Here is a 17,821-nt window from a genome sequence, read left to right on the forward strand (position 1 = left end):
CTAGGACTATGGTACCCAAAATCAGAAAATTTTGAATTAACAGCTTATGCTGATGCGGACTTCGCTGGCTGTAAACTAGACAGAAAAAGCACATCAGGATCATGTCAATTTTTAGGACATGCCCTTGTATCCTGGTCATCTAAGAAACAAAACTCGGTTGCCCTATCAACAACCGAAGCTGAATACATTGCAGCAAGTGCATGCTGTGCACAAGTTGTATGGATGAAAAACACTTTAGAAGATTACAAAGTGAATCTTAAAGATATTCCCATTAAATGTGATAACACGAGTGCAATATGCTTAACTAAAAATCCTATACAACACTCAAGAACAAAACACATTGATATTAGACATCACTTTATACGTGATCATGTCACTAATCATGATGTAACCATAGAGTTTATTGATACCAAACATCAACTGGCTGATATCTTCACAAAACCCCTATGTGAAGAACAATTTGATTACATAAGAAGAGAATTAGGAATGTTGATGTGTCCGAATACTTAAAATTATCTTTCGGATGTTATTACTATTACATGCCTTGACAACGCTTGATCAAATAACATGTTGCAAATTATGTGACAAATATTTTTAACCAAATGCATGTAAGAAGTTCATTTTTCGGTTTGTATGCTAAAAATGGGATGTTCCTGTACACTCTTATAAAAAACTCTTTGTAAAATGACTTTCCTCCGTCAAGCAAACACAATAAAGAGATATATGTGTCATGACTTCCTTTATATACTTGATAATGCTATCATGCTTTTTGTTGATGACAAAGGGGAAGAAACATATGAATTGATAAACACTATGTCATAGCTGAACTGCCATAATCATGTCTATGTCATAGTTGCAAATACTTGAGTGATGCTATAAACAATGTTATGCCATCCTTGCATCACCAAGAGATATGTGAACATGTGCTATAGTTTGCATCATAATCATGTCATAGTTGCAAATACTTGAGTGATGCTATAAACAATGTTATGCCATCCTTGCATCACCAAGAGATATGTGAACATGTGCTATAGTTTGCATCATATCTTGATTTGATATTCTATATTGTGAAGAAAATGCAAACTTGCTAGAAAATCTCAAATGTGTGCATCATGTAAAAAGTCCTTCGTAGCTTTATATGTTTACATGATGAACAGTTACAAACACTATCATACAAACTTGATGATGTATGTCATGCCTTGACATCATTCTTGAAGAGATACATCATGATGGGCATCATGATGGGAGCATTGATAAGTTTAACTGATCTAACTTATCAATACGTCACTTGAATTCTTCGGTCTTGAATTCAAGGTTGACTTATCTCAACTATGGCATTTAGATAGGGGGAGTTAAGGACAACTCCTTTATCAATTGATTGTCATCATCAAAAAGGGGGAGATTGTTGAATCTCGGATTTTGATGATGAAGTCAATTGTCATTTGTTATCTAATCTATGTGTTGAGATAAGTGTGCAGGATTAACTACGATAAGAGTAAGACAAGCAGCAGGTGTTGCGCCGGAGTCAAGATCAGGATCACGTTGGGAGTTCGAGAGTTCGACGGAAGTTCGGACGGTCGTCGGAGGTTCAGCGTGAACAGATCCGAGAAGTCCAGAAGCTTGCCAAGCGAAGCTCGTCGGAACTCGCCAAGTGGATCGTCGCAAGTCCAGGAGTATGCCGGATGTCCGCAGAAGGATCACCGAGGGTTATCGGTTGATCGACGGAAGTTGGCCGGAAACTCGCCGGAAGAAGCGATTGACGCATCGGAGCAAAGCTGCAGAAGTTGTCTTAGAGTTAATCGTAGTTAGCATGATGATTAAGCATGAAAATGGGAGGTGATCCCATTAGCTTAATCTTGGGGCAATTGGGCCCCTGAAAAGATTCAAAGTGGGCCGAATGGAGTGAACCATTCGGACCCTGATTGCACCAGGAGGTGCAACCGCCCCAGCCAGGAGGTGCAACCGCCTGGGCTGTGGGGTTGGGAGGTGCAACCGCCCCAGCCAGGAGGTGCAACCGCCAGGGCTGCGAGGCTGGGAGGTGCAACCGCCCCAGCCGAGAGGTGCAACCGCCCAGAGCTCAGTCTTCGAGCTAGACTGGGCGGTGCAACCTCCTCTGCCAAGAGGTAGCACCGCCAGAGCTCAAGTTTCGAGCTCTGCCAGGCGATGCAACCACCGAGCTCAGTCTTCGAGCTCTGGCAGAGAGGTGCATCAGCCTGAGCTCAGTCTCGAGCTCTGCCAGGTGATGCATTCACCGAGCTCAGTCTTCGAGCTCTGGCAGAGAGGTGCATCAGCCTGAGCTCAGCTTGGAGCTCTGCCAGGTGATGCAACCACCGAGCTCAGTTTCGAGCTCTGCCAGGTGATGCAATCACCAAGCTCAGTCTTCGAGCTCTGCCAGGTGATGCAACCATCGAGCTCAGTCTTCGAGCTCTGGCAGAGAGAAGCAATCGCCTGAGCTCAGTCTTCGAGCTCTGCCAGGCGGTGCCACCTCTCCAGTCAAGAGGTGCAACCGCCTGATCCCAGAATTCTGGGATTTGATCGATTTGATGGTTTTGAGCTCGAATTTTGAATTGGGTTGGGGCCTATAAATACCCCACCCATTCAGCACTGACAAGATACAGACCTACATCGAAATCTTGATCTTTTCTGTGATTCTAAGAAGCTCAAAAGTGTTGTAAAGCCTTTAAGTCTCCTCCTTCTGTTTTTCAAGTTTTCAGTTGTAAAGTGAGGAGAGAAAGGTCTGTAAAGGTTGTCTCCTGAGCCTGTCAAAAGGAGAGAAATTGTAAAAGGGAAGTTTGGCCTTCGCCCATTGAAGGAAGGCACCTAGTTGACGTCGGCAACCTCATCGGTGGAGGAAGCCAAAAGTGGAGTAGGTCAAGGCTGACCGAACCACTCTAAATCTCTGGTTTGCGTTTATTTTCGAGCACTTTATCATTACTACAAACCTCCCTCATTACTACTGCTCTCTGCGCTTTCACGAACAAGTTCTAAGTGTTGTTCTTCCGAATCTGCATTCAGACGTAAATTCGTATTTTCATACATTACAGTTTACGTTTACGTTTGATTCTGCAGAACTGTTTTCCATGCTTTTACGAACGAGCTTCTTTGCAGTTTACACTTACACTTTAATCCTATTGATAACTGCAATCTGTCCTCTACGATTTTACGAACGATTTTCAGCATTTAGACGTAAAACTACATTCAGACGTAAATCGGCTTTCCTCGCTCAATCATCAGATCTCAGTTCACATTTACATCTTGATTCCAACTGCATACTGCCTTCTGCAAGTATACAAACAAGTTTTTGAGTTTAGACGTAAATCTGCGTTTAGACGTAAAACTGCGTTTAGACGTAAATCTGCGTTTAGACGTAAATCTGCGTTTAGACGTAAATCTGCGTTTAGACGTAAAACAGCGTTTAGACATAAATCTGAGTTTAGACGTAAATCTGCGTTTGGACGTAAATCTGCGTTTAGACGTAAATCTGAGTTTAGACGTAAACTGCGCTTAGACGCAAAACTACGCTTAGACGCAATCTGCGCTTAGACGCAAACTGCACTTAGATACAAACTGAGAATTTGCTTTTGCATCATAACAGTTTTTGAACGAACGCAGCTTTTGGTTTTTAATCATTGTAAGATTTCCGCTGCACTAATTCACCCCCCCCCCTCTTAGTGCTCTCGATCCTAACACAACCTCCTTGGACAGGTGATGCATCGCCTGAGCTCGGTCTTCGAGCTCTGGCAGGAAGGTACAACCACCCCTGACAGAGAGGTGCATCCGCCTGAGCTCAGTCTTCGAGCTCTGCCAAGCGGTGCAACCTCTCCAGTCAAGAGGTGCAACCGCCTGATCCCGGAATTCTGGGATTTGATGGTTTTGAGCTCGAATTTTGAATTGGGTTGGGGCCTATAAATACCCCACCCATTCAGCACTGAAAAGACACAGACCTACACCGAAATCTTGATCTTTTCTGTGATTCTAAGAGCTCAAAAGTGTTGTAAAGCCTTTAAGTCTCCTCCTTCTGTTCTTCAAGTTTTTCAGTTGAAAAGTGAGGAGAGAAAGGTCTGTAAAGGTTGTCTCCTGAGCCTGTCAAAAGGAGAGAAATTGTAAAAGGGCAGTTTGGCCTTCGCCTATTGAAGGAAGGCCCCTAGTTGACGTCGGCAACCTCGTCGGTGGAGGAAGCCAAAAGTGGAGTAGGTCAAGGCTGACCGAACCACTCTAAATCTCTGGTTTGCGTTTATTTTCGAGCACTTTATCATTACTGCAAACCTCCTTCATTACTACTGCTCTCTGCGCTTTCACGAACAAGTTCTAAGTGCTGTTCTTCCGAATCTGCATTCAGACGTAAATTCGTATTTTCATACATTACAGTTTACGTTTACGTTTGATTCTGCAGAACTGTCTTCCGTGCTTTTACGAACGAGCTTCTTTGCAGTTTACACTTACATTTTGATCCTATTGATAACTGCAAACTGTCCTCTACAATTTTACGAACGAGTTTTAACATTTAGACGTAAAACTGCATTCAGACGTAAATCGGCTTTCCTCGCTCTATCATCGGTTCTCAGTTCACGTTTACGTCTTGATTTCAACTGCATACTGCCTTCTGCGAGTATACAAACGAGTTTCAAAGTTTAGACATAAATCTGAGTCTAGACGTAAAACTGCGTTTAGACGTAAATCTGCGTTTAGACGTAAATCTGAGTTTAAGACGTAAATCTGAGTTTAGACGTAAATCTGCGTTTAGACGTAAAACTGCGTTTAGACGTAAATCTGCGTTTAGACGTAAATCTGCGTTTAGACGTAAAATTGCGTTTAGACGTAAATCTGAGTTTAGACGTAAACTGCGCTTAGACGCAAAACTGCGCTTAGACGCAATCTGCGCTTAGACGCAAACTGCACTTAGATACAAACTGAGAATTTGCTTTTGCATTATAATAGTTTTTGAACGAACGCAGCTTTTGGTTTTTAATCGCTGTAAGATTTCCGCTGCACTAATTCACCCCCCCCCCCCCCCTCTTAGTGCTCTCGATCCTAACAGGCTGCTGCGTCTTCCTCCTTCGCTGTCGCGGCCGCTTCCCAGCCAGCAGCAACCGCAACTGCTGCATCTTCCTTCCTCTACCACAGCAGCTTTCGCTGTCGTTTTTCTCTATACATCTAATTGCTGCAGATTTCTCTCACTGCAGTTTCCTTGAGTAACACTACAGATTTTCGCCCGGCGAACCGCAGTCTTGAGTACCGTTGCAGTTTTCGTAGCTATCTTCCGGCGAACTGCAGCCTCTCCAATTCGCTGCAGCAAGCAGCAATCCACAGCAGCGAACCATAGTCTACATCTAATTGCTGTAGATTTCTCTCACTGCAGTTTCCTTGAGTAACACTGTAGATTTTCGCGGCCATTTCCCGGTGAACCGCAGTCTTGAGTACCACTGCAGTTATCATAGCCATCTTCCGGCAAACTGCAGCCTCTACAATCTGTTGCAGCAAGCAGCAATCCACAGCAGCTGCCGACAACTTTGGGCACTGTTGTAGATTGCCCAATCTGCTGCAGCAATCTATAGCAGCAACCCCCTCCCTCATTCTCCAATTCTTCTAAAAAATAAAAAAAATAAAAAAAAAACGAAGAAAAAAAAAATGTCTTCGTTCACTTCTTCTGATGTTTCAGTTCCTGTAGGGACTCCCACTTCTTGTTCTTCTACAGGGCTTATCTCCATCAATGCTGGCACGCTGATACCCTTTAAGTTATCAAAGGGTGGCAACTATGCGTCCTGGCGAGCTCAATTTTCTAATCTTTTATTTGGATACGACTTGCTAGGTTACATTGATGGCTCTTTCAGATGTCCTCCGGCCATGCTCAACATCCCCGGCGATCCCAGTCCAGTACCCAATCCAGCTCACAAACTATGGCTACGTCAAGATCGTCTCATCCTCCAAGCCATTCAAGCTTCAGTTGCTGGATCTGTTGCTCCCTTGATATCTTCATGTGTGACAGCTGTTGATGCATGGTCTACACTGCAAACCACCCTGGCAAATCATTCGCGTACTCGCAAGCTCAGTCTTCTATCCAAGCTTATGGTGACAAAACAAGAGGGAAGTAGTATCTCTGATTATCTACAACACATCAAGGTTATCATTGATGACTTGGCCTTAATAGGTCATTCCCTATGTGACGAAGAGGTTGTCATTCATACCCTCAATGGTCTCGACACCGACTAAAAGGAATTGGCTGCTGCAATTCGGGCACGCGACTCGCCAGTCTCTTTTGAAGATCTCTATGATAAGCTGACTGACTACGAGATGTACTTGAAGCGTGCGGACAAACTACCTGGATCAACTGTCACTGCTCAAGTCAGTCATAAGTCTAAACGGAAGAGCACTCGGTACTCGCCGAACATCACCCAAGGTTTGGCTAATGCGCCTCTTGATTCTGTGAGTTCCATGCAACACCCCTCCTATCCTCCTAGTCATCACTTCTCGCAAAGTGGCAACTCCAGCCATCATCCGTCTTGGCGTCCTGCCCTACCGAGCCATCAAAGACGGGTCGTTTGCCAACTGTGTGACAAAGTCGGTCACTCCGCTAAAGTTTGCCGGTCTCGTCCTCGCCTCCCTTCTCCGTCACACTGGCCTCAGGCAAATCTCCTAACTTCTCCGACACCTAGCCAGTCCAACTGGATTGTCGACTCTGGTGCCTCTCATCACATCACCGCTGATCTTCAGAATTTGTCTCTTCACAATCCCTATGGCGGCGATGAAGATATCATCATCGGTGATGGTAAAGGACTTCCTATAACTCATACTGGTTCCACAACGCTTAATTCTGACTCTAATACATTTACGCTCGATGATGTTTTATGTGCTCCTCATATTAAACGCAACCTCATTTCTGTTTCTCAATTTTACAAACATAACAATACTTCCATTGAATTCTTTCCTGATTCTTTTCTTGTTAAGGACTTGAGCACGGGGGCATCATTGGTCCAAGGCCCGAATAAAGACAACATTTACGAATGGCCGTCAACCTCTCGAATAACCCAGCCCACTGTTCATTCTTCTGTTGCGGCTCCAATTGATGTGTGGCATCGTCGGCTTGGTCATCCCTCGTCCTTTATTCAGCAGAAATTATTATCTCATCACTCTCTTCCTCTTTTTAAGTCCACTAATTCTATGATGCATTGTGATGCTTGTCTTAGTAATAAGAGTCATCGGCAGCCTTTTGGCTCATCTTCCATTTCCTCTTCTAAACCTTTTGAAATTATATATACTGATGTTTGGGGTCCTGCTCCAATCTTATCTTTTGATAAGTTCCGATTTTATGTTATTTTTGTAGATCACTTCTCTAAGTACACATGGATATATCCTCTTTCCCATAAATCTGACGTTTCTCGCATTTTTTCCACTTTCCAGAAGTTGGTCGAAAACTATTTTCAGTCTACCATTAAGACAGTCTACTCTGATGGTGGTGGTGAATATCAAGCCCTGACATCCCATCTCTCAGCTTGTGGCATTCAACACCTCAAGTCTCCCCCACATACTCCTCAACTAGTTGGTTCTGCCGAACGCAAACATCGGCATATAGTAGAAACTGGACTCACACTTCTACATCAGGCTTCCATGCCTTCAACTTTTTGGACAGCAGCCTTTCAAACTGTTGTCTACCTAATTAATCGAATGCCTACACCAGTTCTACAATACCGGTCCCCCTTTGACACACTATTTCATAAACCCCCTAACCTTCGTAAACTCCGAGTGTTCGGTTGTTTATGTTATCCTTGGTTACGTCCCTATGCCTCTCATAAGTTAACATCCCGATCTACTCCTTGTGTCTTTATTGGTTACTCACTTGAACATAATGCTTTCTGCTGCTATAATCTCCACACTCATAAAATCTTCATATCACGTCACGTTGTCTTTGTTGAGTCTAACTTTCCTTTCCAAACCCTTCCATATCCTGCCATACAGACCACTTCACTATCTCACTGGGGTATACCTTCGGTTCAATCGGACGAGCCTCCCATGACTTCGTCTACTTCCTCCCCTCCTGATCCGCACTATATCACTCCAGTTCAACACTTGCCCATTCCTACTCCACTCCACTCTTCCCCAATTGATGGGGCAATATGTTCCGAGACACAACCATCCTCTTTATCTCCTTCTTGCCCAAGTGCCCCTGACGTGTCTCCACTTGACCCGACTTATGCCACAGATCCTCACCCAACATCACCTCCCAATCATGTCGTCTCTAATCATCCTATGACCACTCGCTCTAAGCATGGTATTTTTAAACCTCGTCAGGTACTTAACCTTCAAGCTATCCTGAATTCCTCATCCCCCAACGTTGAACCCACCACCTTTACTCAAGCCCAAAAATCTCCACATTGGCGTACTGCCATGAGTGAGGAATATAATGCCCTCCTCCATAATTCAACGTGGGATCTCATTCCTTTCCATCCTTCACAAAACATCATCGGGTGTAAGTGAGTCTTTAGAATTAAGCGGAACCCAGATGGCTCTATTGCCCGATATAAGGCACGCTTGGTCACCAAAGGGTTTCATCAACGACCTGGGGTTGATTTCACTGAGACGTTTAGTCCTGTTGTTAAACCCACTACAATCCGGCTCATCTTGAGTCTGGCTACCACTAAAGGCTGGCAATTACGACAATTGGATGTTAATAATGCATTTCTACAGGGATCTCTATCCGAAGATGTTTTTATGCAACAACCCCCCGGTTTTACTCATCCTCAGTATCCATAGCATGTTTGCAAACTTCGGAAAGCCATTTATGGACTTCGTCAGGCTCCGAGAGCTTGGTACACTGAACTTAGCTCATTTTTTATTTCTGTCGGCTTTCTTAACTCCAAATCTGACACTTCGTTGTTTCTGTGACATTATCATGGAAACACAATATATATTCTGGTATATGTGGATGATATTATTGTCACAGGCAACAATCCCATCAGCATCCAAGCGTTCATCAAACAGCTGGCAGCTCGATTCTCGCTTAAGGATCTTGGACCCTTGAGCTACTTTCTAGGCGTCGAAGTTACCTTCACATCTTTCGGTCTCCTTTTATCACAACGCAAGTACATTCAAGATTTGTTATTAAAGACAAACATGCAGGATGCAAATGCAGTTACAACCCCCATCTCTACTAGTGGTTCTCTCAAATTATCGGATGGAAGTCCTACTACAGAACCCACTCAATACCGCCAAGTTGTTGGCTCTTTACAATACTTAGCTCTCACGTGTCCAGACATCTCATTTGCTGTCAACAAATTATCACAGTTTATGCATCAACCATCTACTCTACACTGGTCTGCGGTCAAGAGACTTCTACGATATCTTAAAGGGACCTTAAATCATGGACTTTTTTTTCGTAAACACTCTCCACTTTGTCTTCATGCCTTTGCCGATGCTGATTGGGTAGGTAACCTTGATGATAGAACATCCACATCAGGGTATATTATCTTCCTTGGTGCTCATCCAATCAGTTGGAGTTCTAAGAAGCAAAAGACAGTCGCTCGGTCTACAACTGAAGCTGAATACCATGCCATTGCCGCTACCACTGCAGAACTCAATTGGATCACGAATCTACTCCAGGAACTCAACATCGATTCCACCCCTACAATATATTGTGATAACATTGGAGCTATCTATCTGTGCGCTAATCCGGTATTCCACTCCCGCATGAAACTTATTGCTATCGATTTTCACTTTGTACGCGATCAAGTTATCCGTCGTCAACTTCGTGTTTCTCATGTTCATACGGCTGATCAATTGACCGACTCATTTACGAAGCCTCTAGCTCGTAAACTTTTTGCATTACATTAGTCCAAGATTGGCCTCCTTGATCGGAGTACCATCTTGCGGGGGCATGATAAGTAGATGAGATTTCCTAACTGTTTGAGAAAATCTCTCTACTCTGTTGAGGGAAATCCTCTAATCTGTTGAGGAAAATTCTCCCTTCTAACCTGTATAAAAGGAAGGAGGATATGTTAATAACAATCAACTACTTCTATAACTTTTTATCTATTTATTTTCTAACACCAAGTAGTTGGTTTTTGTTGTCATGGGAAGAAACATGGCAGCTAAATCTAATCATCTACCGACAATAACCAATGGAGCTGCGACAATCTGGGCCTCAAGCGCCATAGATCCATAATTAAGAAATATGATGAAATCAGGTTTCCTTCGGTAACATTTCATCCACCAAAGAGTTCAGCCTTAGCGACTTCACCAAGGCAACAGTAGTCACAGACTAAAGCATATGCAGGAATCAGGTAACAAGCTTGTTTTCAGTCATCTCGGACACAAGTTTATGAGCATCCTAAACAAAATTATGTTCTTTTGTGATTTTGTCCTTAGATTAAACACTTCAATTATGTTTCAAATTTGTCTTTCCTTCTTATCATGATTCAGCCAACGTCGATGATGAGTTCCTTTCAGATTGCCATCTCTAACAATGGATACAATCACAACAGAAGTAAGTAATTACTCTTTCTATAATTTGTTGGTAAGCTTCATGCAAGTGATTGACCTTCCAATACCCATTTGTTAATTTAGTATATTTTATAGCATCCGGTGGAAGTCCTCGTTTAAGCATGTCCTCTAACCAAATCCAGCATTTATCATAATATCTTCAAACCAAAACTAAGTCTCAATCTTCTCTGTTTGATACCTTGTCTGGGGTGATATGCCTCCTTAACATCAACATGGAGGCTCTCATCACATCTCCCTCATTAAACTGAGTTAAAGAGTCTAGAGCAAGCACACCTAGCCACTCAATGCCCTTGCCTAGATAACCAGATAAAAAGGTGCATAACTCTCAACAAAATGTTTCAAGTTCTAGGGAACCAAGGCAGAAACCACTGTACTAAATAAAGAATTAATTCAACAACATTTATTATCATTAATTCATAACGTTCAAGAATTAATTCAAATTTATAATGTTTGAATCATAACAAAGAATTTTAATGATATTAAATAAAATATTTAATAATAATAATTTATTTAGAATGAAAAATTAAAATATTTAAACCATAATAAATGAAGAAATTGATTATAATGAATGATGAATTTAATGAGAACGGTTACATTATTATTAAATAAAATATTTAATAATAATGATTATATTCTCTCACTTAGTCCATACGTTTAGTTTAATAATTTGAATTAATCTTTATCAAACAACTTTATTAAGAAACAAATACATGAATCATAGCGATAAGTCCTCTAAGAGCAAGTATTATCATCCATGTATCACTATGTATTTAGTTTCTTAATCTTAATATGGTAATATTACTTAATGAATAAATCTTATATTTATTCTTATTCCAATATCAATATATTTTCTCAAATTAATGTGCACATGAATGAGAAAATATCACAATATATATAAGAGTTTCAATATCATTACAAAGTGGAACCAAGTCCTATTTTCTCTACATGATCCTTGAATTTCAGAGGTGACATGTCTTTAGTAAAAAAGATCAGCAATCATCAATTCAATGCTAATATGCTCAATGACCATTTTCTTTTCTTTTACACGTTCTCTTATGGCTAAATACTTAATGTCGATATGTTTACTTTGACTTTCACTTTTATTGTTTTTAGCCATAAAGACAGCAGTTGAATTATCATAGAAAATTCTTAATGACCTAGAAATAGAATTCAAGATTCTAAGCCTAGAAATGAAACTCTTAAGCCATACACCATTTGAAGTAGCCTCAAAACATGAGACAAACTTAGCTTCCATGGTAGAAGTAGCAGTCAAGGTCTGCTTGGTGCTTCTCCAAGAAATAGCTCTACCAGCTATTATAAAAATATATCTTAATATTGATTTACGAGAATCAACACAACTGGCGAAGTCTGAATCTAAGTAACCAATCACATCTAGATTGTCTGTATGTCTATATATAAATATATAATCTTTGGTTCCTTGTAGATACATCATCACTTTCTTTGCAGATCTCCAGTGGTCTATACTTGGATTACTCTGATATCGACCTAGTATCCCCACAACAAATACAATATCAGATCTAGGACAAACCTGAGCATACATAAGGCTTCCTATGGCAGAAGCATATGTGATATTTTTTATTGATTCCCTTTTAAGGTTGTTCTTTGGGCATTGGTTCAAATTGAGCATATCACCTTTCACAATGGGAGCAACACTTGGTGAATAATCTTTCATCTGAAATCTTTTTAAAAGTTTATCGATATAAGTTTTTTGTGTTAGACCTAAAATGCCTCAAGGTCTATCTCTATGGATCTTAATACTAATAACATAAGATGCTTCACCCGTATCCTTTATCAAAATTTTTAAAAAGAAATTATTTCACCTCATGCAACAAACCCTTATCGTTGGTTGCAAGCAAAATATCATCTACATATAAAATAATGAAACATATTTTACTTTCACTGATCTTCTGGTATATGCATTGATTCATGGGATTTTCAACAAATCCGAATGAAGAAATCACTTCATATAATTTAAAATACCATTGGTGGGAGGCTTGTTTTAAATCGTATATAGACTTCTTAAGCTTACAAACCAAGTGTTCACCAACACTACAGGAGAAACCTTTGGGTTGTTTCATATAAACCTCTTCCTTTGAATCTCCTTTAAGAAATGTTGTTTTGACATTCATTTATTGCAACTCAAGGTCAAAATGAGTGACCAATGCTAAAATGATACGAAGAGAATCTTTCTTAGATATCGGAGAAAACGTCTCCGTATAATCGATTCCCTCATTTTGAGTAAATCTCTTTGCAACAAGTTTTGTTTTATATCTCTCAATGTTGCCTAATAAATCTTTCTTGGTTTTAAAGACCCATTTACAACCAATAGCCTTTGCTTCATTAGGCAACTCTATAAGATCTCAGACTTCATTGCTTATCATGGAATTCATCTCTTCTTTCATGGCATCATGCCACAAATTTGATTCGTTGCAACTCATGGCTTGTGAAAAGGTTTCAGGATCATTTTTACCTCCAATATTATAATCAGATTCTTGTAGATATACAACATAATCACTAAGAATTGTTGATCTTTTATTTCTAGTAGATCTTCTTAATGTTGTACCAATGTTTCCTTGAGGAATTTGTGGTTCATCTAGTTGTTTAGGAGTTTGTTGTAATTCCTAAACTGCTTGATCTATTAGAATACTGTTAGCAACTTGTAGAATTTCAATGATTGGTTGTTCAACACTAGTTTATACTTAAAGGAGTGCTATGAACTATAATCAATCTATCATTTAATGTGAAAAGTTAAAATTCTATATGATCATGTGCAGAAACTATGTTCATGAAATGATCACTCCCACTAATCATGTCATCCTTAAGAAATTTAGCATTTCTTGATTCCATAATCCTAGTTACGTAAGATAGACAATAGAACATGTAACCTTTAGACTTTTTGGTATATGCAATGAAATACCCACTAATAGTCCTCGGGTCCAGTTTCTTCTCTTATGGATTATATATCCTGACCTCAGACGGACACCCCCAAATACGCATATGTCACAAACTCGGTTTCCAATCTTTCCATAATTCAAATGGTGTTTTTTATACATTCTTGGTTGGAACTCGGTTTAATATATACACAGTCGTCTTTAGTGCTTCAGTCCACAAGAACTTAGGAAGATTGGAGTTGCTAAGCATACTCTGTACCATATCTAATAATGTTCGGTTTCTTCTTTTTGCAACATCATTCTAGTTTGGAGAACCAAGCATAGTATATCGGGCAACAATCTCATGTTCTTAAAGAAACTTAGCAAAATGACTAGGTGCTTGTCCATTTTCAGTATATCTACCATAATATTCTCCACCTCCATCTGATCTTACAATTTTAATTTGCTTACCACATTAGTTCTCAACTTCAGCCTTAAAAACTTTAAAGGCATTCAATACTTCATTTTTATTATAAAACAAATATATATATATATATATATATATATATATATCGTGAGTAATCATCTATAAAGGAGATGAAGTATTTCTGACCATGTGTGTCCATGTCTGGACAACATGTATCAGTATAAATGATCTCTAAGATGTTTGAACTCCTATTAGCATCCTTTTTGGATTTATTTATCTGCTTTCCCTTAATACAGTCCACACAAGTCTTAAAATTAATAAAATCAAGAGTACTAAGTATCTCATCATTAACTAATCTTTTAATTCTCTCTGTGAAGATATGTCCTAATCTCCGATGTCATAATATAGATGAGTCCTCGTTAATATTACACCTTTCAGTGCCATCGTGAACATGCATTAAACTTTGAGTGTCATCATTTTGAAAGAAAATACGATAAAGACCATCAGACAAAATACCTTTTCCAACACAATCATATTTATATAATAAGTGAAACGATTTATCTTGAAAATTAAAGGAATATCCAACTAGTACGAGTTTGGAAATAGAAATTAAGTTTCGTGAGAAACTTGGTACATAAAAGGTCCTTTCTAATTTTAAAACAAAACCACTACTTAAAGTTAAAATGCATTCTCCAATTGCCTCTACATGTGAGCCCATCTTATTACCTAATAAGATGCTTTGCTTACTTCCCATTGGCTTCCTTAGTTTTTGTATACCCTGCAAAGAATTTGCAATATGGATTGTTGATCCGGAGTCAATCCACCATGTGTTAATATTAACATTAACCATATTAGATTCATAACACACAAACGATGTTGGTTTATGTTTCTTTTCAAGTAATTATTGAAATTTTGTACATTACTTCTTCACGTGTCCCTTTCTTTTACAAAAGAAAAACTTTGCTTCTTTCTTGATATCAGCTTGGGGTGGTATTTTACCTTTTCCCTACTGATGAGCTTTTTAATTAGTTTGATTTTTATCAGTTTTATTCTTCCCGCGAGTGATTACTACGAATGCACTCTCACCCAATTTCATCACTAGCCTCTGTTCTTCTTGAATATACATGGTCATTAATTCATTGATTGATCATTTATCATTATGTGTGTTGTATGAAATCTTAAAAGACCCGTATTGAGGTGGAAGGGTATTTAGAATATAGTGCACCTGGAAGGATTCTGACATATTAACCTCGTGTTTCTTAAGTTGAGCCGTAATATCTCGCATTTGAATTATATGCTCACGCACACCCTTTATGCTAGTGAGTCTAAGGGATGAGGATTTTATTATTAGGGTACTTGCTAGTGCCTTTTTCAAAGTAACGAATTATTCATCGATAGCTTGAAGCAAATCTCAGACCTTCTCATGTTGGTCAACATAACCACATATGTCAGTAGTTATCTTAGTTTTGATAAACATTACGCTGAGCCGATTGGATTGCTCACATCGCTCATATAATGTGACCTCAGTTGGAGTGCTGGTATTAGTGATTATAGGTGGTTCGTCTTTCCTAATAGCATAATTAATATTCATCCACCCTAAAAGGAGGAGAATCCTCTCCTTCCATATTTTATAGTTATCACCACTAAGTTCGGGAATGTCACATCAAATATAAGAGAAATTAATAATTTGAGAAACTACATAAAATCAAACATGTTTATGTCAAAACTTAAGGTTTAATAGTTTAAATTGTATGTTTTACTAATGTGAAACATTAATCTTATGACATAAAAATTATTTATGGACTAAATTCTTAATTCAAATAGATTCAAATGATCTTTATGATAAAACTATCAAATTATATTTCAATTCAAATTCCCTATGGGTAAATTATGAAAATAATCTGATATTTTATCCTGATTAATTATATTAAATATAATAAAAGATCTTACGGGATAATAATTATTATATTGAATATAATCAGTCACAATATGATGTCTAATTACTTATGTGATCTTTATTTTAATTTTATATATAATTTTAATTAATTAAGGATGTTGTGACTAATTCCTAATTAATTAAGATTATATCACATTTTGAACATATAAAATTGACTCATAAGCATAAATTAATATAACCAAATATGCATACATAATATGAGCATTTTACCGACTCCAAATATTGAAATGTTATATGCTCATGATTTTCAACATAAAATATATCAAGAAGTTAAAAAAAAAAACCAAAATCAAATCATATTCATGGTATAAAAATGAAAACTATTTCATATCAAGGCAAAGGTCAATTGGCTCTGATATCAACTATTAAAAATTTTGATACCAAAATATGCTTCTAAACCATTATAATAGAAACACAAGAAAATACTATTAGAAGTTGCGTACCTCCAACCATTGTTATCAAGAATTTCAGCAATGATTTCTTTTTGAATTTTGGTACTTCTCGGCTCAAAACTCTCGCTTTATGTGTACGAAATTCTTTAAACTTGAAAAAGATGTTAAGCCCAAGGGCATAGATATTCTTCCATCATGAACATTTATTATCATAAATTCTTAGCATTCAAGAATTAATTCAAATTTATAATATTTGAATTATAATAAATTTTTTTAATGATATTAAATAAAATATTTAATAATAATGATTCATTTAGAATGAAAAATCGAAATATTTAAACCATAATATATGAAAAAATTGATTATAATAAATGATAAACTTAATGAGAACGATTATATTATTATTAAATAAAATATTTAATAATAACAATTATACTTAAGACATTGTCACATGTGCAGTGGCTTGGATGAGACACCAATAACTGAATGCATCAGCGAGAGACGAATACTGGAATCTAAAAAGTTTCGAACGACCAGACTTGCCTGACATGCGAACCATATCGGAGTGAGTACAGGGAGTCCGGTGGAAGCGGAGGTTGCCGAATCACCCGGAGCCACATTTGGTTTCCGGAAGTCGCAAGAGGGAACACAGATCGAGGTTTCTCGTTCTCCTATGCGGTAAGTTGGATGTCGGTTTCCATGGCGGCAGCTTGCGGAAGGAGCGGCAGGCGGCTGCGGCAGCGGGGATCATTGAGATTTGCAGATCATGACTATGGGCATCTTCGGAGGTGAGAAGACGAGAGAGGGGAGAGAGGGGAGAGAGAGGGTTTCGGCGTGCGCCAATGCAGTTCGTCTTGTAACGGCCGCGTGCGGGCCGGTGTATGAAAAAAAGCATACCCTGCCATTATAAATTATATATATATATATATATATAATATTATTATCCTCATATTATATAATTATATATAAAAAATATATTAGAACAATCGAAATACAAAGTAGAAACCTGAATCAAAACTGGGGATGGCAAGTAAAAGCAAACCAAATCTCAAAGAGATGGTGTCCAAGATGAAACTTGATGGTCGAACTAAAGACCGGTGATCCCCAACCAAATAGCTAAAGGGCATAAGAGTCATGCCCCGTGTGAAGCTGTGGCTGTGGCTGTGGCCGTTTGGACCATGAAATAATATCTCTTGGTATAAACGTTGTGATCATTTGGGTCGTTCGATGCTTGACACGTCCCGGATGATTGGAGGAAGAGCTCCGATGTTTTTGAGTATTTTTCTTAATATGTGGTAGCTATATTTTGAGGTTTTCGGGTCATAAATATCTCCTTCAAACATGGCTTGTGAAGCAGTAATTTTTTAGGTTTCAAAGTGTCGAAGCGTTTCAAATTTTGAGTGGTCCTTCCAAGTCAGTACAATGTGTGAGTCATTCATAAAAATTTGATTGATGTAAGATAAGATAACTCATAAATTTTTAAATAAATAAATTACAGAAACTTGAGTGATAAAATATAATAAAACTCAAAAATCTTTAAATAGATAAAAAAGTATACAAATATTATTGATTTAAATTTACATCCGCTCCTTTTAGTGCTATCTTAAATAATTTTAGTGCTAGTTTGAAGTATTTCCATTAGCCCAAAACAAATATTTAA

General features: G+C 38.6%; 1 long non-coding RNA gene across 1 annotated transcript; it reads right to left on the minus strand.

Moving 5' to 3' along the window:
- Nucleotides 1-16,541: 16,541 nt before the first annotated feature.
- On the minus strand, nt 16,542-17,297 carry LOC135638103 (uncharacterized). Its single transcript, XR_010496503.1, has 2 exons — nt 17,168-17,297; nt 16,542-17,059 (listed from the first exon to the last, which is right to left on the minus strand). It is a non-coding gene; the product is annotated as an uncharacterized LOC135638103 (long non-coding RNA).
- Nucleotides 17,298-17,821: the final 524 nt, after the last annotated feature.

Source organism: Musa acuminata, chromosome BXJ3-5 (assembly GCF_036884655.1).
Source record: "Musa acuminata AAA Group cultivar baxijiao chromosome BXJ3-5, Cavendish_Baxijiao_AAA, whole genome shotgun sequence".
NCBI classification, from domain to species: Eukaryota; Viridiplantae; Streptophyta; class Magnoliopsida; order Zingiberales; family Musaceae; genus Musa; species Musa acuminata.